Source organism: Chlorocebus sabaeus, chromosome 27, assembly GCF_047675955.1.
Source record: "Chlorocebus sabaeus isolate Y175 chromosome 27, mChlSab1.0.hap1, whole genome shotgun sequence".
Classification (NCBI taxonomy): domain Eukaryota; kingdom Metazoa; phylum Chordata; class Mammalia; order Primates; family Cercopithecidae; genus Chlorocebus; species Chlorocebus sabaeus.
In genome coordinates, this window is record NC_132930.1 from 35,691,165 (window position 1) to 35,718,000 (window position 26,836).

The 26,836-nt window shown below is 41.7% G+C and overlaps 1 long non-coding RNA gene across 1 annotated transcript in view; it reads left to right on the forward strand.

Annotated features, from left to right (window-relative positions):
• LOC103246329 (uncharacterized) overlaps positions 1-23,849 on the forward strand; it is a 244,336-nt gene extending 220,487 nt beyond the window's left edge. The window contains exons 6-8 of the long non-coding RNA XR_502363.3: positions 19,857-19,970; positions 22,071-22,137; positions 23,013-23,849. This is a non-coding gene — a long non-coding RNA (uncharacterized lncRNA). The remainder of the gene's footprint in view (positions 1-19,856; positions 19,971-22,070; positions 22,138-23,012) is intronic.
• Positions 23,850-26,836: the final 2,987 nt, after the last annotated feature.

Here is a 26,836-nt window from a genome sequence, read left to right on the forward strand (position 1 = left end):
TTTCTGTAGCATAAAACCTGGCAGCAACTCAAGGGCTGAGGTAGCTAACACGTACACAGTTCTTCCTTAACTAGTCTGCCAGATACGACCTGGAAATTCAGCGGTAGTGTATGTGTGTGTGTGTGCAGCGGTAGTGTATGTGTGTGTGTGCACGCATATATGGCTGTGTGTGTGTGTGAGAGAAAGAGAGAGAATCTATTGAGAAAACAGTGTAGCCCAGTAAAATAAGCATAAGAATATGTGGGAGCAATTTTTTAAGCCTCTGTTTCATACAGGGCGCTGTGCTGAGAATATTACATACATTATCTTTAGTCTTCATAATAATACTGCAGTATGAGTATTATCCTTATTTTGCCAATAAGGAAACATTCAGAAATGAGATTTTAAAATTAGGTCTCACTTATTTCAAGGGCTTGCCCCTTTTACCATTGCATGTAATGTCTGTAATATCTGCTGCTATAATATCTCATCTTTTTCTTCTTTGAAGGGGAGTGTGTGGAGAGGGAATGACTGTTCTTTAGGTTTAATAGAAAAACAGCAGCAAACTTAATAGAATGCTCAAGAGGGCAGAGATAGACCCTGGCTGCCAAAAACAACTTTCAGAAAGAGTGGATTCTGGAAGGAATAACAGGCAACCCAGAGTTCCCACTGTAGGATGATTTATGTCATTTAGATAAAGAGAATTTAGTGCCCTAGACCACAAAGCATCTTCCTTCTTAATGACTTAGTGAGGAAAAATAGGGCCAATTAGGAAATTACTTAGAACCAGGTTTTCAAAGGAAAAGACACCAAAACTGCCATTACTGTCAGATTGGCGTGGCTCTGCCTTGATGGCTCTGCCTAGCAGCAACCAGAGCCCATCTCTGTCTCCATGCTGTCTGATATGGTTTGACTGTCTTCACCCAAATCTCATTTTGAATTGTAATCTCCATAATCCCCAAGTGTCTAGGGAGAGTCCTGGTGGGAGGGGATTGGATCATGGGAGTGATATCATCCATGCTATTCTCATGATAGTGAGTGAGTTGTCAGGAGATCTGATGATTTTATAAGGTGTTCTTTCCACTTTGCTCCTTCCTCTCTTTCTTGCCACCATGTGAGAAGGTCCAAGCTTTCTTCCTCTTCACCTTCGGCCATGATGGTAAGTTTCCTGAGGCCTCCCCAGCCATGAGGAACTGTGAGTCAATTAAACTTCTTTTGTTTATAGATAACCCAGTCTCTGGGTAAGCTATCCACTAAACCATCAAGGCAGAACTGTGCCAATCTGGCAGGAGTGGCAATTTTTAATACCTTTTCTTTTGAAGACTTAGTTCTAGTAATTTCCTAATTGGCCCTATTTTTCCTCACTAAGTCATTAAATATGGAGATGCTTTGTGGTCTAGGGCACTAGATTCCCTTTATCTAAATGATAGAAGTCATCCTACAGTGGGAACTCTGTATTTCTTTATAGCAGTGTGAAAATGGACTAATACACTATCACTGTTTGGCTTTGATGTGGGATTCTTTCTATTGTCAGTCCATTTTCATCTAAGTTTTGTAGTGACTTGCTTTCAAACTAAGCCATCTTAAATAGGGTGCAGACCTTCTTTTCTCCCTTCCAAGCCCCTTTTCCATTCATCCTGGTATAGGCTAGAATTAGATTGTCAGAACTCTCAGACAGAGAGAGCATGTCATGGCAGACATAGAGAAAAGGTTTAAGTCTGGGTCCAAACTGAGGTCACCAAACATCAAACAACATTCTCCTCTTGGCAAGACATATTTCAAACTTCTTTCTTTTAAAAGCAGACTTTTAATAAGCCCTATTAAGAAAGTAACATGTCAGTGGGGTGCGGTGGCTCACGCCTGTAATTGCATCACTTTGGGAGGTCAAGGCAGGCAGATCACAAGGTCAGGAGATCGAGGCCATCCTGGCCAATTTGGTGAAACCCTGTCTCTACTAAAAATACAAAAAATACAAAAAATAAATAAAAAATAAAAAATTAGCTGAGCGTGGTGGCATGTGCCTGTAATCCCAGCTACTCAGGAGGCTGAGGCAGGAAAATCGTTTGAACTCCGGAGGCATTTGCAGTTGCAATGAGCCGAGATGGCACCACTGCACTCCAGTCTGGTGACCTAGTGAGACTCCATCTAAAAAAAGAAAAGAAAAGAAAAGAAAAAAGTAACATCTCCATGCCATGTTGATAAATAGAAGCACTGATACAGCCCAGTTCCTGGGTACCCATAGGTATGAGTGGTCAGTAGGTGCATATGCTTTTAAATATATTTCCTAAGAGCCATTAAATGTAAAACCCAAATGATGGCTGCAGCCTCTTCACTCATGAATAATGCCAAACCACATTCCACAGACTCTCAGCACCCCTTAAGAGAATGGTATAAACTCTAGACATCTGGCCAGATGGCACTCTGTCTTCCATTCCAACTGCTAGTTATTTCTTTTCTTGTCCCAAGACTGCTATGCCCCTGACACACAAGAAAAACAGTTTTATCTAGAACTAGGAGGAGGGATTCCTCTCCCTGTTGCTAATTAGGGGCCTACTGGGAACAAATTCAAGTTTGGGGGGAGGAAAGAGGTTTGAGAAGAAACCACTTTTCCAGCTGTTGTGTGAGACGGGCCAGGCCATGATATCATCGATAGCGTTCTGCTTTTCTGTCTTGTTCTTCCCTGCACTCCCTCCTCCTCGTCGTCATCTCTTTCTTCAGATAATGAGTTACAGTGATGAGCAATAACCTTTCAGATATTATACAAAACAAAAAAGTTCTTGCTTTATTTTCTTTTAGAGAGATGACATTTCTACTATTATTTTTTGTTTCTTACGGCCCTCTTCTTCCTCTTAGCTTCCAACTTCTTCTTATTGAATATGGCTTATTGAATGTGGTTTATTAAATGTCGGCTCACCCAAGCTCCATATCCAAATACAATTCCATTTTCTTGCTTCCATGATAGAAGCTGTTAGAGTGAAATAATTGATTTCTCAGCCTTCCTAGTACTAGAAAAATAATTTGACACAGTTCTGGCCAATGATAAATGAGTTGAAATTTGCTGAATCTACCCTGTCCTTGAATAAAGTTCTGATGTATAGGCCTGAAGTCACCATCTTGTCACCATGAGGGGACAGGCATAAGGGTAAGACCAAGAAAACCTCAGAAAGTCTAGTTCTAATATCATATCATATTTGACATTTCTGTTTCTTTTTTATTTACCTAGCTGTTCATTTATGCACCAAGATTCTTGTCCCTAAGCTTGTGACTTAGCAGATGGAGATAGACATTAAGCAACAGACATGATAAACAACATAATTATACAGAAAAAAATAGATGCAGTAAAAAAAGAAAAAGATAAAACATGGTAAAGGGCATGGGAGTGTAAAGGTAGGGGTTAGTTGCAATTGTAAAAAGCATGATCAGGATAGAATATAAGCTATACGTGGTAGGTACATAGGAGACAGACAGTGGGTGCTCAATAAATACTTGTTGGGTGAATGAATGAATGAATGAATAAGTGAATCAACAGCTCAGTCAACTTACAGACTTCTTGTTAGAGAAGAAAAATAGCCCACCTGTGTAATTTACTGTTGGTTAGATTTTCCAAAATTATAGCAAAAGTACCCCTAACTGATGCACTGAATTGCATCCTTTTATACGTTTTTCAGCAAGTGTCTCAATCTGAGAGTATCTTAGTGTCACTCTTACTCCTGAATAAAAACTAGATTGGTGGAGTTTTTCTTACTCTTCAGCACTCTGGAAAAGGTTGGATCTTTTCTATTATCTGTCGTTTCTGAGGAGATGCCAGTTTCTCCATGTGATGCTTGAAGGTCATTCGACTTTCCTGTCTCGTGATTCCAGGATTTTCCTTTTATCCTCAAACTATGTAATTTCAATATTGTATGATTAGTTGCAAGTTATTTACATTCATCCTACTTAAGAGTATGCTTTTCCGTTTAAATATGAAGATTCATTTTTTTTAATTTTGGGAAATATCCTAATATTTCTTTCACTGTTACTCTCCTTAATGTGTCACTTCTTAACATCAGTTACTCGTATTACATATCTGTTCATCCTGTCCTTCTCGCCTTTGTATCTCTTAACTTCACATTTCTATTTTCCATCTCCTTATATCTTTTTGTGCTACTGGATATAACTTTTCCATACTTATTCTACAGTTTTTAAATTTTCTTTTTAATTATCTAATCTATTGTCTAATGGGTTTTAAATTCACATACTATAATTCTTCAGTTCTAGATTTTTTTTTTTTTGGTTCATTGTCAAATCTATTTGCTTTTTTAATTAAAAAAGTAATGTCTTTATCTTGTTCTCTTCTTTATCCATTTGGATATTTTCAACATACTTTACTTATACTAATGTTCTTTTTAGATTACCCATGACCATGAGTAGTTTAGATATAAATTATCCTCTCTGCTGAATTTAATGCCTCCTACTTTTAACAGTTGCTATCTTTGTGTGCTTTGTAAATTTTTAAAACATGAATTCATTGTTAATGGGAGTTGTCTTCCATAGGGGTCTTGCTTGTACCCTGGAGTGGAGGAATCTTTAATGGGATGTTTTGATTTGTTCCTCTTCATGGGCATACAAGAAGATACAAATACATAAATCAATTTTTATAATGAAATCTGAATGAAATGCCACTCTAGTGTAAATGTATATTAACACACTTGGAAGAATACAGTGTGTTCTTTTGGGAGTAACTGAAGCAATTATTAGTAACAACCGCCTTGAGGAATCTGGAGCAGAGCGCTGATGAGGAATTGTGCTCTATAGACTAGACATTCTGCCATCAGTGCATCTTGAGAGTGGAATTTTTGTTATTACTGTTTATGGACAAACATTTTTTAAGAATGTTTGCAAAGATGTCAAAGAATCTTATGGATTTGGTGGAAGAACTATAGCAAATGTGGGAACCGAGGCTTATGAAAATATAATCATTAATCATGTCAGCATGTGGGATCATTGTAATATAGAAAACTTTCAGAAACTGGGAAACCAGGGGACTCTAATGAGATTTCCAAGGTTGGGCTTTAAAAACTATTTTGTAACCCAATGAATGTGACATATTGACTAATACCCTTATTGCTATTAACAGCCTGTATCTGATTAATCAAACAAAATTTTAAAAATACATTAATGTCAATATTCCTGCCCTTAATACTAATTCTATGACATATAAATAAATAAGTTATGTATTTATATAGCACTTGTTTTCAATTGTGCTACACTAAGATTTACATGTCAGCTACATTACATACTTCATTCATTACATTAATACTAGCTATATTTCCTTTGCCAAATTACTCATCTGAGCTGTAACTGGGTTCTCTCATTTGTAAAGCAAGGATATTAATTGTAGCTCTCATTAGGGCCGTTGGAAGATTAAATGAGATAATGTTTATGGAGACCTAGCACAGCAACCAGACCCCAGAGAGAATAGCTACTATTATTGTCATTTTCAACATTCCAAGCTGGCTCAGTTGTCCAAGGTTTTGCTTCTATGTAAATTTCACATCAAACACACAGTCCAAACTTTCAGCCAGTGACAAGAAAGGAATCTATTTTCTGCAAGAGCCACACCAAAACCAAAAACACAAAACACACCTTGTTCACTAAGTTATCTCTTGTACCTTCATCAACAGAGATCTAGGGTTTTAATTCTGTTATGGCATGGTGAATGTTCCTAAGTATAGAGAAAACTTCATAAAAAGAGAACCAAAGAGGGAGTTGAAGTTTCCTTGCTCCAGGCCTATACCTGAGAGCACATAGCCTCTAATCATTTAAAAACCTTCTGAAGAATGTGGAAATAGGCAGAGGGGAGATTATTTTTAAGCTTGCTAGTATCTGGGAATGGAGAGGAGCTGTTGCTAATGGCCAATGGGGAGAAATGATGAAAAGACAGAAATGCTAGAACCTTGTATTGCCTGCAGTTAGACACTGCATAGATATATTGGGGGATTTTGAAGAAGGCTTTAGAACACAGTCTCTACAGAGGAGTACAGTACAAAGGGCTCTAAGTTTGGACTCAGATGTCCTGGATCTGAAGCTCAGTATCCACTCTGGGTAATCTCTTGTCATGACCAGTTAATGGAAGCTCTGAGAATATCAAGTTGTGATCAGTAAAATGGAAACAATAGTATCTGTCTAAAAGAGGCATTCTGAGAACGGATTCACGGGGGTTAACTTCAGTCATTCACTAATTCGTTTGTATATTAACATTACTAACTGCCTGTGTGTGTAAGGCACTGTGGTAAGTTCTAGGAAAATAGAAAGGAGTCATCTGACTCCATTGCAAATTGGACTTTAAAATTCAAAAATGTTATGCTCTTTTAAACAAATAGTTTCTATTTGTGATTGTAGGAAATGAAATATTAAATGGACAGTTATTCTGGTTAATGTGATGTTGATAGATCTGGAGTCCAACCCAACTGGCTTCCTCTTTATTCCAAGGGATGTTCCTGAGTCACTTCCCAGGGATCCTCTGAGTGACATGGAATTGCTCTGAAACCACTGCATCCCAATGCAAGCCACCTTGCTGTATCACTCTACCAAATAGCCCACGTTCTGTACTCCTAAGCAGGATTGTCTTTCACAGAGGTTAAAGAAAGAGAGGGCAAATCCTAGTGGCTTTGGAGTAATGCACATTTTTTTCAGGAGGTTGATGAGAGTATCAGTGAGCAGCTACCCAAGAAAAAAATCTATTTTGTAGCCTGGCATAGAAAACTGGCCTTGATTTTTAATCTTAGAATAGCACCTGGCACATAGATGCTCCATACATGATTTGCTGAATAAATGAATAGACTCCACCGTGACAACCTTTACATCTGGCATGAAGTGACCTGCCATGGTGGCCATGAGTATTGCCTCCAGACCCCTGACCACAGAGAGCAGAGTCAGGTGATGGGCTTTGAAATCCACTGTGGTATTTGCACCAAGGCTGTGTCTCCCATGGGTAGCTCCTGGCAAGGATGAGCCTGGTGCAGACACTAAGTAGACTAAAGGATCCCTCTGGGTGAGCAGCTTTTTCTCAAGGACTCAGCAATGGCTTTGCTGAACCCTCTTTTGACTGCATGACAGGCAGTCTGTGATGCTTCCCCCGCCCCCAACCTCCTCTGCCTCTCTCCTTCACTTGAGTCAGATTCTTATGTTCTGATGACATCCTAACCTTCCCAGCTCCCATGATGTTCTCTCTTATACAGGCATTTCTCCAAAACAGTCCTTATATGTTTAACCCTGTCTTGTTACCTGTCCCTGGGAGGACCTGGACTATCACATTTGCCAATCACCTTTTAGGATTAAATTGTCTGGCAGTTGTTTATGGATTTTAAGAACCAGTCCAGGGAGATAAGCCTCTGTGAGGGTGGCCTGGAGTGGGAGGACCTGGGGGATGAGTCAACAAGGGAGGAAGTTTCACCCAGGACACTTGGAGGGAAGTCAGAGTTGAACCTGGGAGAGTAGAAGAAGCACCACATCTCTAAAGATAAAGAAGCATAAGAACTGATGAATGGCCCAGCCAGGCTAGTAGCAAGGAGGGAAGCAGAGTAGAATCAGATGGGATAAATGAACTGGGGAGGGCAGTTCAGCATGAAGCAGATCAACACGTGCATAGAAAGGCTTACTTTTTAAGGTTTATAATCAGCGGGCTTTAAGACCTATTTGGTACATAGATTTGGGTACATGGTGGTGGTTGAGATAAGGGAAACCAACGGAGCTGGTGGGAGTTTAAAACAAAGAACCAGACTAGGGGTCAGCAGCACATGACTCGCTGCCAACCTTGACCTTACCCCTTGACCAGATGCATTGATCGAAAGGTGGCAAGGACCCAATAGGCTTTTGGACAAGATGATTACCTGGGGATTCTGGCAGATGAGAGGCAACGTGCCAAACAAAAACTCAAGACTGGCCACATTTGCTGATATAGTTTGCATGTTTGTCCCTTTCAAATCTCATGATGAAATTTGATCCCCAGTGTTGGAGGTGGACCCTTAGTGGGAGGTGTTTGAGTCATGGGGCAGATCACTCTTGAATGGCTTAGTGCCTTTCTCACAGTAATGAGGGAATTCTTACTCTGTTAGTTCACTGATTGTTAAAAACAAGCCTGGCAACCCCTCCCTTCTCTCTGGCTCCCTCTCTTGCCACGTGACAGACCTGCTCTCCTTGCCTTCTGCTCTAAGTAAAAGCTTCCTGAGGCTCTCATTGGAAACCAAGTAAGTTCTGGAGGCTCTCACTGGAAACCAAGCAAGTTCTGGAGCCATGCTTCTTGTACAGCCTGCAGAAACATGAGGCGAGTAAACTTCTTTTTAAAATAAATTACCCAGTATCAGGTATTTGTTTACTTATATTTATTTATTTATTTATTTATTTATTTATTTATTTATTTATTTTTGAGTCTTGCTCTGTCACCCAGGCTGTGGAATATAGCTCGACTCACTGCAACCTCCGCCTCCCAGGTTCAAATGATTCTCCTGCCTCAGCCTCCCAAGTAGCTGGGATTACAGGTGCCTGCCACCACGCCCGGCTAATTTTTGTGTTTTTAGTAGAGATGGGGTTTCACCATGTTGTCCAGGCTGGTCTCGAACTCCTGACCTTAAGTGATCCACCCACCTTGGCCTCCCAAAGTGCTGGGACTACAGGCGTGAGTCACCGCAGCCAGCCCAGGTATTTCTTTATAGCAACACAAAACAGATTATAGCAACACAAAACAGATCAGCACACCTGCATTCACATGCCAGCCTTGACAGTTACTAGCTGGGATGTTTTGGGCTTATTTCTTAATCCTGCTTTATTTTAGTTTCCCCATTAACAAAATGAGGATAGGAATCCCAGCCTTGGAGGTCGTGGTGAAGTTACAGAGAATGTAAACATAGTGCCTGCCACAATGCCTGATGCCTAATGGGTGCTCGAATTATGGCCCCCACTGTTAAAGCCAGAAACCAGGTGATGTGTGGGAGCAGAGACATGTCAAACCAGGGAGCAAATGTGTAGCCCCAGAATTTTGATCATGGGAAGAATGTGTTATTTTGAGTCTCAAGACTTTTTTTATCCTTTATGTTCATGTGGAATCCATTCCTAGAATAAGACTGACTCTATTATTCAAGAGTATTTTATTTGCAAGCTTTTTATTTCACCTTGTTAAGTCAACTCACATGACGTTCATCAAAAAAAGTGAATTTATTGTGTCTGACAACTGGGACACTCATGGGCACCTGGCCTGGTGGGTGGCTGGATTGAAATGATGGACTCACATGCTCAAGTGATGTCGTGAGGCCTGTCTCTCTTTTCTTTAATGTTGCTTCACTCTGGGTAGTTTCTCTTCATGAGGTGCAAGATAGTTCAGGGCAGCTCTGGGCCTGTTGCATTTTCCCAGACCCTCCTGTCAGAGAAAACGGTGGATCTCTTTTTATGTAATTTCAGCAAAAGACCTGAGAAACCATAAATTGTCCTAATCTGGTTCCAATGTCTATCCCTAAGTCTGTCACTGTGGTCAGAAAGCTGAAGCATCTAGGATTGGCAGGCCTGACCAGCTGCTCATCTCTAGAGCTAGGGATAAGAATGGGTGAGCAAGGTGTCTAGAAATTGTTGTGTGGCCAAAGTCATGTGCCCAATACATCTGCCCATAAGAGGGATTCTTTTCCTTCAACCTTTCTTCTTCATTACTGAGAAGTCCCTAGAGGGCCACGCCCCTTTCTAGAGCTAGAAATGTTCTTACAATGAACAATTGGTCCTAATTGGTCTCACAGATTGGGGGACCACCTGGAGATATCTGAGGAAAATTTAGACAGGAGAATTCAGACCCTAAACTTAGAATGAGACATTGGTGTGCAAGCTTTAGTCATGGTTTTATCTCAGGTAAAGAAGTTGGAAAGGAAATCTCTCTTCTAGTTGAAGGAACAGAAATGTATTCTCAAACATTCTGGGACTTAAGTGGATAAAGCAACTGTACACTCATGCTAGTTCACAGCTCCTATGGCTCTGAAACAACCCAAAGATGTTGAGGGCGGTTATTTTTTTTTCTCCCATGACCTCACCCCTTCTTGTTCTCCTTTCAGTGATATACATAACATATAATATGTGTCCTTGGGAGTCAACTACTCCTGGTGGTAATGAGATTCCTTCCAACAAGAAGGAAACCAGGGCACATCCGTGCTGTGTCAGGGCCACCACACATTGGCATGAAAGAAATGTTCTCGATGCAGCAGGTGCTTCTGGCTTTAGAGCTCTACTAATTCTGGCATAATTTCTTTTTTAAAAAAACGGATTATGCAATATTCATTTATTTACAGTCATTAATATGAATTTTTAAAAGCAAGAAAAAATATAAATATAAGGAAGAAAATAGAAACCAATTATAATCTTACTCCCCCAAAAAGAATCTTGTAAATTTTACAATTTTGGTGTGTATCATCCCAAATTTTAACTGTGTAATTCTATTTGATTTGAGGGATGGACTCCCAAAATTAGCTCATCTAATTTTAAAAACAGCAAACTCTAAAGCAGATTCTTTCATAGGAATTAAATATAAAGTAGCCAGGAATGTATTTTTGGAGCACGTGCAGTGCCAACCCTTAAGTCAAAAGACTCCTTTGCAACATGTGTCTTGTAGCCAACTCACCAGAATTTTTTCCTTGAGTTTTTTAAAATTATCTTTTCCTGATTCTATAATGACTCCAGCAAGCCATTGTTTCATTTCATTTATTTCTCACTCCAAAATTCACAGCTCAGCCTATCACTTCAGGTAATTTTACGACCTTCTTTATAATATTCAATTGCATCTAACGTTTAATTCCAATGTTGGTGATTTTGAGAAAGGTTTTTCTGCTGTAGTACCACTGCCCAGCGAAAGTTTGGTTGACATTGTTTGAAGATACAAAAACGATTAAAAAATATGAAAGTGAATCTTAAACTAACAGTATAATCACTCTTGAAATTCTGCACACAAGGCCCAGTGTACACAGCCGTGAAGATCCCAAGATGGTGAGCATTTTTGATTAGGAGCCAAGGCGGCCTCAGCAACGGCATCAACATAGATGAACATTGACTTAGACCTCAAGATTTAAGGTTCTTTGACTCCTGTCAGTTTTTTTAGAAGTGCAGATGGATAGATATTATCTTGGTTTTATGATGAGATTTTAAATGTTTCTATATTCCACTACTATATATCCCTCCACACTGTGACCTTCCTTCCTCTCTGTTGTACATTGTTGTGTGGATAGTCCTTTCCTCCCAGAAATAGGATTGCACGGTGTAACTTGCTCTTTTGGCTTATCAGTATATCATGGTTTACAATGTTTGAGACACAGAAAATAACTCTGACTCAACCAGAACAGAGACTGCTTTTCATCACACTGTGTAAACTGTTCCAACCAACTGGAGACAGACACCTGAAGTGTGTCCCCCACCCACACACTCCAGTCTTCTTCATGCTGCCCTGGGCCTGGGAAGCTGACCTTCGTTGACCACATCCATAGATTCCCGTGACCTCTGGCTTCCGGTTAGGTTCTGCCAACAACCTATGTCTCTGATAGGTTATGTCTATACATCTCTATAGTTAGTTGTTACTAATTTATTCCTCTAGTTTGTGAATTCTAAAAGTATTAGCAAAACCCCAGTCTCAAAATCCTTTATTCAGGATGAAATTATCCAAACACTCATCACTGCTCCAGGTGCTGGGAATAGTGAGGCAGGCACAGGGGTTGATCTCCGTGAGCAGTAAGTCTTGTTGGGGAAACAGGACATAAAGCCAAAAGTGACGGCTATGTAGTCTGAGGGACAAGAAGGATTCCGTCTTAACATAGAAAGTGAGGGGCGGCTGCTTCACAGAAGAGACATTTCAGTGAGACCGGAACCATCACTCTGAGAGAAAGAGAAGAGTCTTCCACGATGACGGAATGGAGCGTCCAACAATTGGGGGAGAAGAGGGAACATGGCGATTAGTTTCTGAGGGGCTTTGAGTTCTATAGGACTCAAAGCAGAATGATGGGGAAACTGAGAGAACATCTTGGAGACAGATTTCAAATTGATAGGTGGGAACATTCAATGAAGACAATGACCAGTGACATCATGGGCCTGCTCAGTGTTTGTCCCTGGGAGTGTTTAAGCAGGCTATGGAGGCTGTAAAGGGAATTCAGCTTTGGTAGGGTGCCAGAGAGATGACTCAGATAGTCTCCATTCCTATGAAACTCCCCATTTGTAAAATCCAAAGCCAATCACCAGAGCCTCTTTCCTTAATTTTATGACTTTGTGTTTTTCCTTTGGCCAAATACCAAAGAATATTATCTAATCCCTGTAGAGTTGTGCATGGAGTTCAGCCTGGGCTCACTGCAGATCTCATTCAACTGCCATTCATGTGAAGACTTGAAGAAAATGTAACTGGCTCTTGGGCATTCACTTAGCAGAAATAGACCTTTGGGAAGTGTCAAAAAGTATCTTTAAAAAGATAAATAAAGTCTGTGACCAACACTAGATTTCAGATCTGAAAGCAACTTCAGAAGCCAACAAGGCAACATCTTCATTTTATAGATAAAGCATGAGAGGAGAGACCCAGGGACCTGGGCAACTCCTCCCACCAGTGATGGCCAGAGGCAGGGCTGGTGGATTAGGTCTCCTGACTTTGCTCTTGCCATTCAATCTGGGCCCTTTCGGGGGCAACCCATAGGAAATAACCTGTGTATATTTCAGAGAAATTCAAATCAAGTTCAAACAATCAAATATCTGAAGAGCTGCCCTGTCCCGAGGGTCTTAGACCACACTCTTCCTCTGTCTGGGATGCTCCTTTTCCCCTGGTTCACCTGGCTGGCTCCTTCTTGTCCTTCAGATCTCAGCATAAATGCTGCATCCACAGAAAGACCTTTGAACATCCAATCTAAAATCTAAAATTGATCCCCTATTATTACCTCTCATAGAGTCCAGTGTTTCCTTCATACACTTAGCAGAGTTTATCAGTACGTGTATTTGTCTATTTCCTCTCTCAACCAATGCCCTTTACAGTCTATGCAATCAAGGACTGGGGCTGTTTTCTTAACTCCTCTGTTAAGTGCCTGGCATGTGTGAGGGCTGGATGTTCTCCACTTGTCTCCCAACCCACACACTCCAGTCTTCATCCTGCCCTGGACCTGGGAAGCTGACCTGCATTGACTGCATCCATAGATTCCCACGACCTCTGGCTTCCAGTTAGGTTCTGCCAACAAGAGGTGCAGGTGGGAGATGAAAGGGCAGAAGAGGGAGGTCTGTTTTCACCCTTTTGCTCCATCCCATGCAGGTTAGCAGCCTGCAGTGTGTAAGATGGAATCCTTCTATCCCAAGCCACAGATTCTGTCTGGTCTCTCTCCTAAAGTTAACCTCTCCTTCCTGCCCCTTTGGAGTGGTAGAGGTGGTAACGGCTCCCCTCTGTGGCTAGCTCTAGTTAATGCACCAAATCATTGTTTTATTTTAACCTCACCGAAACCTTTGGAAATATGCATATCATTTATTAAATGTTTCTCAGGGACTTCATCCTAATGTGCTTTCTTTGTCTTGCTGAGTCTCTAAGAGACGCAATAGTTGTTTAATAAGTTTTAATTACACGTATTAAAATGGAAGAAGGATCAGATGAATTCCATAAGAGCTCCAAGGAGGAGAACCGAGATCACCGGGTGGAAATCAGTGAAACAGGCTAGTGGCATGTTTGAAGGAGAAGGCATCAGAGAAATGTGAAGGCAATTGTCAAGGAAGGTGAATGGCTCTTGTATTGAGATTGCAAAAAATACTTGCTGAATGAAATAGTTTTCGCCATTACCATGCTGCATACATCCCACATTGAGGGGAACAGGACAGCCTGCCTGATCCTGGTGTCCAAGTGAGTCTTTGGGGCTCATCTACATACAAGACAGGTCAGTTTTTCCTTCTACCCTGATGAAAAACAAAAAGGCTGGACTAAGTAATTTGTACAACCTTTCAATTCTAAAATTCCCCGGTTCACTGTTTCCATGATGTGACCTGGATATGGTGTGACTTGGGAATTCTTACAAAGGAAGACAACAGTATCAGGATTGTATTTTGCCATGAGTGGGTGGAGACATCTTAGTGGCTGCTAAAGCTTATTTGTCAGAACTCTGCTTCACCCTTTAACTGTAGACTCTTAGGTCAGTCAAGCCTACCCACATACCACGTGGCCAGTGTCCATCCACGAGCATTTCCAACTTGCAGGCAGGGATGGAGTTTCCCTCATCATTGTACCCTCCAACATGGAAACTGGCATGCTGGAGGTGCTCAATGAAATGAATATTCAGAGAATAGAGGAAATTAATGTCCATGGCAGAATTCCCTGGCTTCTCCCGGCCATTGCCTTTAAGCCTATTTTGATTCTGAATTTTCCTGGCTCCTAACCCCTTTTGACTAAATGTTCTGTTCCTGGCCCCGTATTTTCTGCTTGGAGCCAATGGCAGCTCTGGCTTCTCCAGAACTGGCCTTGATAGTGCCATCCGTGGAGTTTGAATTCCAAACACCGCTTCTACGTGCTTCAGGAAACTATATCCCCAAACACAGCCTTTTAGATGCCACCTAAAAAGCAAACTTTAACAAAATCTTCAAGTAATGTGCAAAGTGGGTCTCCCTCTTTTCATCTCACCTAATTCCTGATCTTTGCTTGATCACTAACTTACATTTTCTTAACCCCCACATGAAAGAACAATGGTTTTCTGAGTAAACTGCTTAGAATATCAACACATTCTCAGTAACAAAAAACCCATAATTAACTTGTTCTAAGAAAATGTCATAGACCCTTCCTGTGGCAGTAGTTGTTCAATACATTTAGTAGTAAAAATATGCCATGTGTCCATCAATTTCAATTTCCTTTTGTCTTTTGGGCACTGAGCTATTTTTATCACAACACTTTCATTCTAAATATGTATTTTTCCAATTCTCCAGACACCAAATGGGTCCCCTACATTTAAATTCAATTATGTTGCCAACTACCAAGAGCTAGCGTATACCTCTTAGGATAGGAGCTCAGTCCCACAAGATAGCTCTCACTTCAGACACTAGTCACAAGTCCTGAGCTGCGTATACTTTTTTTTTTTGAGACAGAGTCTCGCTCTGTTGCCCAGGCTGGAGTGCAGTGGCGCGATCTTGGCTCACTGCAAGTTCTACCTCCTGGGTTCACTCCATTCTCCTGCCTCAGCCTCCCCAGTAGCTGGAACTACAGGCGCCTGCCACCATGCCCGGCTAATTTCTTTTTTTGTATTTTTAGTAGACACAGGGTTTCATTGTGTTAGCCAGGATGGTCTCGATCTCCTGACCTCATGATCTGCCCGCTTCAGCCTCCCAAAGTGCTGGGATTACAGGTGTGAGCCACCATGCCAGGCCTGAGCCGCCTATAGTTCTAATAGGCTATACATTGGGGGTCCCCATGACCCCATTCTCAGGTTTAATAATTTGCAGAACAGCTCACAAAACCCAGAGAAACATTTCATTTATGTTTTCTAGATTTTTTTTTTCTTTCTTTCTTTTTTTTTTTTTTTTTGAGATGGAGTCTCGCTCTGTCGCCCAGGTTGGAGTGCAGTGGCACAATCTCTGCTCACTGCAACCTCCACCTCCTGGGTTCAAGTGATTCTCCTGCCTCACCCTCCTGAGTAGCTAGGATTACAGGTGCACGCCATGATTCCCAGCTAATTTTTGTATTTTTAGTAGAGACAGGGTTTCACCATATTGGCCAGGCTGGTCTTGAACTCCTGACCTTGTGATCTGTCCACGTCGGCCTCCCAAAGTGCTGGGATTACAGGCATGAGCCACCTCATCTGGCCTCTGGCTCATTATAAAGGCTACAGACTCAGAAACAGCCAGTGGAAGAGGTGCATGGGGCAAAGTATGGGGAGGAACACAGAGTATCCCTGCCTTCTCTGAGTGCACCACCCTCCCAATACCTCTATGCATTCACCAACCTGCAAGCTCTCTGAGTCCCACCATTTAGCAGTTTTTATGAAAGTTCCATTTCATGGGCATGATTGATTCAATCATTGGCCATTGGTGATTGAATTTATTCTCCAACCTCTTTCCCCTTCTCACAGGTCTGAGGGTGGGACTGGAAGTCCCAGCTTTCTACTTATGCCTTGATCTTTCCTGAGGCTATGCAGGGGCCTCCAGCCTCCAGCCACCAGCCATCTCATTAGCACACAAAAAGACACCTTATCACTCTGGACATTGCAAGAGTTTTAGGAGCTACGTGCCAGGAACTGGGGGCAAAGACCAAATATATATTTCTTACTATGGCACAGGCACACAGCCAGACTGCATTTCTCAGCCTCACTGGCAGGTAGGTAGCCATGTGAATGAGTTCTGGCTGACGGAATGTGTACACAAAAGATGTCTGTCGCCAACAGGCCTGCTCCCTAAAATTCTCCATAGCTAACCCCAGTGCCCTCTCTTCCTTTGTTTGCTGTTTGGAGGCAGAGTGTCCAGTGATGGACTCAGAGGCCCTTGAGAATATCAGAGCTAGTGAATGAAGGATCCTGAAGCCCTAAATGATAGCAGAGTCAGCAGATGAAAGAGCCTGTGTCCTTGAATAAAACCAAGCACCCCCACCTGCCCACCTTCGTTGCAACGTGCCATTAACAAGAAATAGGCCTTTATTGTGTCAAGCCACAGAGTGGGCTGTTTGTTACAGCAGTAGACCTCCACTGACTGATACAATATACCTGCATGCCCCAGACTTTGAGGCTCCAAACCAATTTCCTTGACTCTCTAGGCTGGTGCTTCTTCTGGAAAAAATCTGACTGATTTTAAAACAGAATTCTGCTAAGAAGTTTGTATTTAGACAGAAGCATTCCCCTTAAGTCTCTTTTCAATGGTGTGTGTGTGTGAGTGTGTGTGTGTGTGTGTGTGTTTAGGGTTGAAGGAGTTGCTTTCCGATTGGCTTTGATGTCTAATAATCCTGTTCATGCTGTTACAAGTAAAATGACCCAAACAGAAATATAGCTTCTTATGGAGGGGAAAAAGGAAGCTGTCTCCATCATTTCTGGTGGCCAAGGATTACTGTGGCAGAACTATTGTCTTTTCTCCTAGCCTGTGCTGTCTTTGGCAGAGGCTCCAACTTATGACCTATCTAAATTAAAGTTTTCCCCTGGAGATGGATTTTATGAGGGGAACTTAGCAATTAGGAAAGAATGGCTAGGTTTCTGCCCTGTAGAGTGGGCCAGAAATGTCATATCCAAACCCTGAGATACAAAACACTTTCCCTGATTATCCAACCAAGTCCATTTTAGTAATTTGGTTCTCTTCAACCCATCAGTGGCTGCCCAGGGAATGTGAAATGAGGGAAATATCAAGCTGTTTCCTAGTTGTTTTTGGTCATTTCCCTAACAGACATTATTGAAAATATAACAGGAGAAAAGCCAAGGCAAGAAGGACTTAATTTTGTCCTCAGTGATTTTTTTGCTCTGATTGATGACTGTGTTTTCTTCTGCACTATGCAATGAGCTGGCCGATGTGGCTACAGCTGGGCTAATCAGCTGCAACATGGAAAACCCAAAACCACGGCATCTGGGGAGCTTTCCAAAGGCTCGTTGGAATTGTTTACCATGGGGTTTCTTCTTAAATGATTCATTACTCTACAAAACCAATATGACTAAGTTAAATTGTAAATTTGTCCATCACAAAAGGCTAGGAAATACCTCTTATTTGCTTCCCACTTCAGCATAACAACGGAGTTGGAAAAGTGCTTAGCTGTTATCAGCAGCAATATTTGCTGTGAGTTTTTCATAGACCAGGGGTGCCTGACCTGTCGATAGAGAGAGAAATTTCATTTTCCTGAAGTCTTGAGATCATCTGGTGCGGGAGTGGCTGGGAGATAGGCAGATGGGCGTGAGGATGAATTTTGCCTCTTTCAGTTACTGTGACTTTGGAAGGGTCGTGGAAACCTCCCTAAGTTCTATTTCCTCTTTTGTAAACTACGGATGACAATATCCACATTACCCACATCAAGGGTTACTGAGGGGTTTAAGTGGGAGGATAAATGATCAGCACCTGGCACTTAGTAGCTGCTCAGTAAATCCTGTCTTTCTCCCAGAGATTGGCAGCAAAGAACCTGGGATCCCTGTGTTATTCTCCTCCCTCATGAACTCTAGAAGACAGTGAGAGAGGGACAGAGAGAGAGAGAGAGAAAGAAAGAGAGAATGTGAGTGAGCGTGTGTACGGGAGGAAGTGGTCATCTAGTGGGAGAGTCACTGCAGAGTGGTCAGAGACCTTAAAGATGGAAATGTTTCAATCTCCTTGCTTCCCGTCAGAGGTCAAATTCAAGGTTGCAGGAAGGGAGGTGACATGTCAGAAGTCCCCTAGCTAGCAGGAGATGGAGCCAGGACTCAGACCTGCTCCTTTGCCACAGTTTAGGCCATGAAAGTTTTCTCCCTAATGATAATAGGCATTGTTTATTGAGCACACACTAGGTGCCAGACATTTAAAACAACCTTGTGAGAAAAGCTTTATAACTCTCATTTCATTGATGAGGACACTGAGGCTCAGAGAGGCAAAGTTACTTGTCCAGAGTCATATAGTCACCCAAGGTGTGTGGTGAAGCACCCCCTGGTATACCAGACTGCAAAGCCTTTGTTCATCACAGTTTGACACTGCTGGAAAGAGGCTCTGAGATTTACCAGCATGCTTCAGTTTCAGAAGTCAGAACATGTGCAGATGAACTAACGGCAGAGAATTCGTAAGTCGAGCCTTTTCTGTTCATTTGTTCCATACCACATGTAAAAGTTCAATCAGTAAAATCACCTCCGGCCAGCAAAAGAACCACTTCCTGCCCATCTTTTTAGATTGTGTTCTCCTGATGATTTTCAAGGGGGCTCAGAGCCCAGATTAATTCAACAGAATGACAGAGCAAACCAGCTTCATTCCCAGAAATATCACATCCAAGTCACTGTGAGGTGACTTCAGTTCACTCTCCGGTTGAGCCTGGAATGGCTAAGCTTCAGGGTGTCCCCACACCCACGGCAGACCCAGCCTCTTGGTGCCCAGATGGAAGGGTAGAAACAGAAGGTCCAGCCCATCCGTCTAATGGTTGTCCCTTGGCCAGCTAGTGGGATCTCTTCAAGAGCTTTGTGTGGCAGCTGCCTCGGCTTGGAAAGAGCTTGGCAAATTAGAAAGAAAAACAAACCCAAAGAGGAAATGCTGCTTGCAGCCCAGGCAGTTTTTGCATTATCACTGTCTCCTCTTTTGTGCTGAGTTTCAGATCTGTGACTTTCTAACAAAAGGATTTTCTGGCCCAAACCTCCAACTTGTTGTGAAAAGCCATGCACAAAAGTGGAGTCAGCTGGCACAGCCCGTGTGACCTTGTGCCAGTGACTCCACAGCTCCTCTATGTTCAGTGGGGAAGCAGAGCACAGTAATGAAACACAGGGTGGCTTTGCCATTTCCCAGCAAAGCATTTCCAAGTTTGGCCTTGGACAAACATCTTGCCTTCTTTTGACTTCAATATCCACATCTACAATAGAAAACAATAACAGTACTCACTTCAAAGGCTGTCGGGGAATTAAATGAGCTCACAAGTATGGAATCCTTAGAACAATCCTGAGTTCATGCTACATACCCTGTGGGTTCAATGTACACTGTTATTATATTTTCTCATCAGTAAAACGGGAATAGTAATAGCACTTGCATAGGATTGTTGTGAGGTTCAAATGACCAGATGTTTCTGAAGGACTTAGTACACAGTAGGTGCTAGGAACTAAATACCGGATCTCATGCAGAGAGGCTGAGCAGAGATGCCTTTAAGAGGGTTGATTTGGAGTTCTTGAATGCAGACAGTCAAATCTGGTGTCTGCCAATTACCAAATGAGAATTAGACAGATCAGGTCATTAACTTATGCAGTTTATTGTTCCAGGCGGTGATATCTGAGGAAAATGAAAAAGTCAAGCGGGCAGCAGGGTGTGTGGTGAAAACACAGTGGGCTGGGGTCAGAAGTCCCGGCTTGGAATCCTGACGCAACCATCCAGATGTAGGTAGCCTTGGGCAAATCTCTTCTTCACTTTGACTTCAATTTCTTCTTCTGTAAAAGGAGAATTTGATGATGTCCCAAATTCCTTCTAATGCTAATACCAGATAATTTAATGTTATTTTCAGGCATCACTCCCATTCACTGCTAGTGGGAATGGTAAAACAATAAATTTATTCAAGTGAATAATTTAGCATAATCTAGTTCATATGAAGATGTGCACATCCACCTCCATTATGGCATGTCTCAATAATTTTATACCTGTTCATTCAAAAAATATTTATTGAACCCTAATTATATCCCAGGTACTGTTCTAGCAGCTGGGGATACACCAGTGAACAAAACAGATACAAATTCCCAGCTGTCAAGGAGTGTATGTTCCAACAAGGTATACAAATCACTCACAAGAAAAAAAGTTAAAAAATAAGTGGTTAAGGGAAACTGAAAAAGGAGGGAAGGTTGTGGTTTTGGATGGGGTGTGTCTGTTTCCCCACTGGATGGGAGTGTGGCCTCATCCAGGGTGGTGCCTGGCACGCAGTAGGTTCTGAGTAAAGGTTAGGTGAACAAATGCCCGAATGAGCAAACCCTGAATCCCAAAAAGACTGATTTGATGCACATGTGTGTAGTCTGTGTATTTTCATCTGAAATGAATTAGCGCCAGCAGTTTCCAGAGCAGAGCTGAAATGATTATATTACCATTATTTTAAATCTGAGAAGCACTAGGGAATGATAGCCACATCCTCCTCCCAAACCAGGCCAAGCAGAGGAGGCCACAGAACAGCGTTATTTGCACATTGCTGCCCCCTGGTGCTGGTATAAAAATATGGCCACATTTGCTTACCTCTAGGGTAAAATGAATTAGGCTGGTGCAAAAGTAATTGCGGGCTTGGCCATTAAAAGTAATGATAAAAACTGCAAATACTTTTGCACCAACCTAATATCAGTGAGCCCACAGCACCATCACTGAAGTATTGGGATTAAATTGTCAGTGTGGCGATGACCATGTTTGTCAAATCCAAAAGTCTGGACAGTATGGCCTTAAGGGAGCAGTGGCTAGAATATGAGGACTATTTCAGACATGTCAGTGCCATGATTTTATTTTTATGATGACAACATGATGTCTGCTCAAATATCACTTTTCGGGAGTTTATAATTATCCAAATGGATCAGATCTCATAGAAACCTAAGCTCACGCCTGTAATCCCAGCACTTTGGGAGATTGAGGCTGGTGGATCACCTGAGTTCGGGAGTTCGAGACGAGCCTGACCAACATGGAGAAACCCCATCTCTACTAAAAATAGAAAAAATTAGCTGGGCATGGTGGCACATGCCTGTAATCCCAGCTGCTTGGGAGGGTGAGGAAAGAGAATTGCTTGAACCTGGGAGGCAGAGGTTGCAGTGAGCTGAGATCACGCCACTGCACTCCAGCCTGGGCGACAAGAGCGAAACTCCATCTCAAAAAAAAAAAAAAAGAAAAAAGAAAAAAAACGAAACCTAAGCTATTTCCCAGTCCTAGGACTCCGGGAATGTTTCCTAAGGAGTTCATGTGTAGACTTCAGGGACTCTCTGACCTTCTGTTTGGGAACAATGTTCCCGAAATGTGTAAGGAAGTGTTAGATCCAAATAGCCAGGGAGTGCTGGGCCAGTTGCCCAAGGTGAGTCCTCCACAAAATGAGACACTTGTGTTCACTTAGCACAGTGGTTCCAGCTTGAATTTATTTCATTTATACACACATTCCCCATTTTACCTCATATCAAGGTGTCTGGTAATCAGGTAGTTTCCTAACCACAATAAGCCCATGTTTTCTCATCCAAAAACAGGAGAAAAATAATACTTACTAAATAACATTTAATAAAAAAGATAAGAATAGTCATGTGAAAGAAAGTAGTAAAATATCAGGCACCCATTAGATGCTTAATAAATGTTTTTAAAAGCAAACTTGTGAAACACTGACATTGATGGAAACTTACAAAGCATTTCGAGATTCGTCAGTGACAGGATGACTTCTCTGATGAATTATTCCTGGCACTAAGGTCATTGTAAGCTAATGAACACTACCAAATAGTGAAAAATTCTAATAAACTTTGTCTGTTTTATTCCAGGTGTGTTTCTGTCAGAGTACTTTGAAAACCATTACATTGAAAATGTTGCTATCTTTTGTGTTTGAAGGTAACACTATTTACCCACTTTCTTTTTTTCTTTGGTTCTGATTGAAAATAGTATTATATTATAAAAACTAATGTTTCCTACATTGGGGACCCAGGAAAACTGCCTTGGGGCCTGCATCTTAGGGTTCTGCTATGGGCTAAATGTTTGTATCTTCCTAAAATTCATGTGTTTAAACCTAATCACCAATGTGATGGTATTAGGAGGTGGAAACATTGGAAGGTGATACGGTTTAGTGCCTTATAAAACAGGCTGCAGAGAACTGCCTTGCCCCTTCCACCATGTGTGGACACAGCAAGAAGGCACCATCTATGAATCAGAAAACAGTCTCCCACCAAAGAGTGAATCTGCAGTGCCTTGATCTTAGACTTCCCAGCCTTCAGAACCGTGAGAAATAAATTTCTGCTGTTTATAAGCTACCTAGTTTCTGGTATATTTTATGGAAGCCCAAGTGAACTAAGATGGGTTTCTGTTTGTAGAATCAGCTGCTTTTCCTTTAAAAAAAAATTGTAGGTTTTTTTTATTACTTGCAACAGTGATATGTGATTATTGTAAAAAAAAAAATTGAAATATTACAGAAACACATGGCCTATAAAGGAAACATTTTCCATAATCCCAACTTTCTTTCAAAGGTTTGGCATATGATTGTATTCATTCTGTTTAATGAATATACCAACTTATATGCAAGTGCTTTAACAAGAATGGGATCATACTAACATGTTCTGCAATTTGAGTTTTTTTAACATTAGGCGTCTTGGATAAGTTCCACATCTTTCTGCCACGTCTCTCTCTCGCTGTCTCTCTTTTTCTCTCTGTAATTGGTGTGTAGTGTTCTATGGTGAGGTGTACCTATTGTAACTCTGCAGTTTCCTTTCTAGGTGGTTCGCTGCCTTTAGTCAACAGAAGACCAGAGATCCCACCCATGCATGGTATCTCAAGGGCTGGAGGAGAAAAAAAAGACAGCCAAGTGGGAGTGCCCTCATTTGAGACTGTATTTGAATGAGCAGTGAGTAGTGGGTAGTTGAACCTGTAGAGGCTGAAGGGCCTAGAGGCATTGTGGACAAGGCTCCTTGGCAGCTGAAAGATGAGTGGTGTGCTATGAATCCCATCTTACCTATAAGAATGGTACACTTTTATTGGAGGGTTCTTATGGTTTTTATTTTAAGCTTCCTTCATATATTATTTATTCAGTCAACAAACATTTTTGAGTGTCTACTCTGAGGCAACCAGGAATGCAGAAATAGATTTTCTTAATTGATAAAAATTGATCAGTATCCATAGAGCAATAATCAATTGCATTCTATGGGACACAATTCATTTGCATTGATCTGGACACAAAGATTTGCTTGACTCAGCTTTCTACAATTTACAGGGTAGTAGAAGGATTCAAAGACAATGAGGCTGGGCATGGTGGCTCATGTGGTGGCTCAATCCCAGAACTTTGGGAGGCCAAGGCAGGCAGATCACTTGAGGTCAGGAGTTCGTGACCAGCCTGGCCAATATCGTGAAACCCTATTTCCGCTAAACATACAAAAATTAGCTGAGTGTGGTGGCACATGCCTATAATCCCAGCTACTCCAGAGGCAGAGGCAGGAGAATCGCTTGAACCTGGGAGGAGGAGGTTGCAGTGAACTGAGATGGCACCACTACACCCCAGCCTGGGTGACAGAGCAAGACTCCGTCTCAAAAAAAAAAAAAAAACATTAAAAGACAAAGACAGAGATCGCCCAGAAAGGTATATTAGGCTGAACATCCAGAAATTTTGTTCTTCCTCTTGTTTTAAAGACTTTCAGAATTTTAATGGACAAATATCACATTAACATACAACTGAAAAAATGTGGCATGTAAATGCCAAGATCATGGAGATAAAGGCGGTTTAAAAACAGCAGAATTAATTTATCTGTAAGATAACTTTGGTAGGAGGAAAGTATGCCACTCTTTCTATAAAACAGCATGGAAGTAGGGGGGCTGATGTAGGTAGCACACATTGCTACTTGATGTTGGAGGGCCCGCATAGGGACACTCGATGTTTATTAGTGGGTGATGAGGATTTCACCATAGATCGCAGCTATTTCCTTCAACCTGAACTTCCAGGTCAGCTGGAACCTCCCCAGACATCAGCAGATGTAAGCCTGAGCCTCTTCCTCTCCAGATGCTCTGATTACCCACGTCCTTCTTGCTCAGTTCCAGCTCTGCGGCTTCGTTTCTTGCCTGAGGGTTGTACCTCTTCTTTGATCCCAGCTTCTCTGGCTTTGACCCTAAGTTTTTCCAAGAAAATAGGACTTGACTTTCTCCCTTTCATCCCTGTGATATTGTTCTGATTATAAGATTGCGATGGTTAATATTGTCAACTTGACTGGATTGAAGGATGCAAAGTATTGTTTCTGGATGTATCTGGCTGTTTCTGACTGTGGCCAGAAGAGATTAACATTGAAATCTGCCAACTGGGAGATGAACACCCACGCACAATGTGGGTGGACACCATCCCATCGGTTGCCTCCCGTGTAGCTAGAAAAAGCAGGCAGAAGAAGGTGGAAGAAGCCGATTTGCTGAGTCTTCCGGCCTCCATCTTTCTCCAGTGCTGGATGCTTCCTGCACTGGAACATCAGACTCCAAGTTCTTCGGCTTTTGAACTCTTGGACTTACACCAGGGATTTGCCAGGGGCTCTTGGACCTTCGGCCACAGACTGAAGGCTGCACTGTCGGCTTGTCCACTTTTGAGGTTTGGGAACTCGGATTGATCCACCACTGGCTTCCTTGCTCCTCAGCTTGCAGATGGCCTATTGTGGGACTTCACCTTGTGATCATGTGAATCAATTCTCTTTCATAAACTCCCTTTCATATATACAAATCCTATTAGTTCTGTCCCTCTATAGAACACTGACTAACCCAAGAGTCATATCCAATCATTGGGACTTTTGGAGTACCCTGGATAGAGGCCATCCTGTGTCTCCCACCAGCTGAGCTCAGAAAATAGAGAAAAACTGCAAGCTTTTGGAGAACCTTCAAACATCATGTTTAAAGAAAATTTAATTCACTTCCTTTTGGCTGAGCTCTTGTTTTGAACCCATACATCAGCTGAAGTGAGTTGTCTTGAAATTCAAGTGAAAGGACTTAAATCCAATTCTGTATACAGCGAGAGTTATTTATCTTTTCCCGTCTCTGAAGGGATTTGAAGGGTGGGGCAGGATGGGACAGTTTAAGCCTTTTCCAATCATCTCTAAATCGCCCGCTGCCCATATATTCATTGAGTAATTGGTTGTGACAGTTTTGTCACAATGCTCAGCAAAGTATATCTTTGTTCTGTTTCAAATTGAACCACTTCCTTGATTGATTTCCACCAAAAATATCTACCCACAGAAGACCCACATGAGTGGTTGTTTGGCCTAATGGGGATGAGGGTTACGTCATAGCAATGCACAAATCACTCTAACTGCATGCTAGCAACCAAATTCCTTTTCTTCAGTGTTCCTTTAGCTATCCTTTCATGCTCCTTGGCTATTTTCTCTTTTTTCTCATTCCTATTTCTTCTCTTCTTCTCTTGTCTCCTCTTCCTCAGGAGGAAAAAGGCGAGGTTTTTATCTCTTTGTGCAGAGTAATCCAACTTAACTCTCAGCCTCTGTTGTCTCTCCCAAGTTCAAATCCAGACCATCTTTTGTATGGACCCATGTATCCAAGACTGTTCTTAGTTGCAAGCAACAAAAATGAATTCTAGATGAATTAAGCAGAATAATTTATCGAAGGAAAATTAGAATAGTTCAAGAATTGACAGAGTTGCTGGAGAATCAGGCGCAGGAAATGAACAGGCAAAAATGGGAGAGTGGGTTCCAAGACCGGTGTGAAATCGTGCAGAGACACATGGTGGAGCCACTGCTAGGTTGCTACATGTCCTAGCTGGCACCACCACCAACATTGTGGTCTGCTGTAGCCCTCCTCCCCCTGCAGACTGGTCTTGCCTCCAACCAAGCCCCGTAGGAAGAAGAGCCTCAAGATCCTGGAGACTTCAGTAAAATGACAACTGTCCACCACAACTCAGGCTTTGGTGAACGAAGCACTATCTGTTTTGCATTTCTCTTTACTCTTCCATCTCTCTTTCTACTTCCCTGTATAGAGACATTTCCCACTGATGACCTAAATTGTGTCCTCTGTTTCCCCAGTCCTTGGCCTCAGTGCCTGCTCCTTAAATACAGAATTGGCTACAATCCTTTTTTTTTTTTTTTTGCTACAATCATTCTTGTTTTTAATCATTTTGCTCCCTATGACTATACTTTTGCCCACATCAATCTCCATGACAATTCTATAAAACAGATATGATTATTCCTCATTTTACAGACAAAAAGTCTAAGTCATGGAAATGTTACGTGTCTCAGTCACGCCACACAGCTAGAAAATAGTGGAAACAGATTTCAAACTCAGGACTGTCTGATTCCAAAATTCATGTTCTCATTCTAAAGTTTTTTTAATTTTTATTTTTATCAAAACTGTGGATGCTAAATTACTATTGATATTTTGTATTTACCTCTATGACTGTAAATAAATGGCTTATGTTGTCATTTCTTGATCTGCTTTGACTATCGTTCTTTTACTTCCAAGTACTGAATGTATGTATTAATATTTAACTCTCTTTACAGTCCCCTACTCTGCTATCATCACATTTTCCCCAACCCACCATTACAATTATGTCATAATTTGGCTTAGAACT